The sequence below is a fragment of the Sciurus vulgaris genome (genome assembly GCF_902686455.1).
Source record: "Sciurus vulgaris genome assembly, chromosome: 8".
Taxonomy (NCBI): Eukaryota; Metazoa; Chordata; class Mammalia; order Rodentia; family Sciuridae; genus Sciurus; species Sciurus vulgaris.
In genome coordinates, this window is record NC_136468.1 from 32122409 (window position 1) to 32123766 (window position 1358).

The 1358-nt window shown below is 45.7% G+C and overlaps 1 pseudogene across 1 annotated transcript; it reads right to left on the reverse strand.

Annotated features, from left to right (window-relative positions):
* Positions 1–363: 363 nt before the first annotated feature.
* Positions 364–1143, reverse strand: LOC306667819 (holocytochrome c-type synthase-like; annotated as a pseudogene). The gene has a single exon. The product of its transcript is annotated as a holocytochrome c-type synthase-like (transcript).
* Between the last annotated feature and the right edge of the window lie 215 nt (positions 1144–1358).

Below are 1358 nucleotides of genomic sequence, written 5' to 3' on the forward strand. Positions count from 1 at the left end.
AGGGACTGTATAGAGGGAAAAGAGAGGTGGGAGGGGTGGGGGAGAAGGAAAAAAATAATGGAATGAATGAAACATCATTACTCTATGTAAATTTATGAATATGCAAATGGTATGCTGTTACTCCATGTACAAACAGAAACAACATGTATCCCATTTGTTTACAATAAAAAAAAAAAAACTGAATGGAGCAAGGGTCCTTTGATAAGCGGAGGGTGAAGTGTGATCACCTACTTGAAGTTCCTGGTATGTCATAAGTGCAATTCAGTTTGGGGAATAGAGTTTAATGTATCTCTCAGAAAAAAAAAAAAAAAAAAAAGTTTATACTTTACCTCACAAACAAAACAGTGGTTACAATGTCCAGTGTCACCAAGCAACTTTCATTCTGTCCCATACTGCTGAGAGCAAATCCAAGGCAGGGCAGACATCCAGGGTGATTAACTGGTAGTCCTTGCTGACTTCACCACCATCGTAGTCATCTATCACATATCTAACTTCCGGGCCACAGCGGCTGATGATCCAATCTTGCCCCATCCAGGACTGAATTCTTGCCCTTGATGAATACTCTTTTGCTTTCCCTTCAAATCAGATCAATGAGGGACCACAAGGATGCTCCGTAGCATGAAGAGCTTCCCACTTCAAACTCTCTTTCCAAGCCTGTTCACTGTTCTGATTGTGAATTCTAATGATGTTATACATCTCTTCCTGACTAATATCCTCATCCTTCCACTTCCACCCTTTCCTTAACATTGCATTCCAGAAGATCTGTTCAGGATTGACCCATTTTTTTCTCTGAATCTGCTGGTGGAATGGATGACTCCTCTTTGACGGAGAACAAAGGAAAGGGCTGATCTGGAGCTGGTGTTTGATTAGGTGGTGGCATCAGATTTGAAGGATCCAGGTTCTCCTGATTCTTAGCAGCAGCGCCTGCAACAGGACACTCCACATACTCACATGCACGATCTTGGTGGCAGGCACAGAGTGTGTTTTGCTCTCACAGGTTGGACCAGAGGGTTCCGCGCTTGTTGGACAGCCTTTCATTTTCCCTTCGTGCATTGGGCATCCTAAAGGCGATGATGGTATCTGATGAGCTGAAGCTTTTGAGGTCTGAATCCGAACAGCAGGAGTAAAGGCTGACAAACCCATGGCTTGTCAGGGTCCTTAGCCCCCTTGCTCTTCTCGACCAGTGACAAGGGAAGGGAGCACTCCCCAACAGGGCCAGACCGGGAAAGGTAGGGCCGACTGACCACCGGCACCCAGCATTCCAGGTGGAGGACAATCAGACACGTCAGGGAGACCAGTCACAGCAGGAACTCGTTTATTGAGGAAGTCACACAGCTTTTATGTAGGGTGGGGGCTAG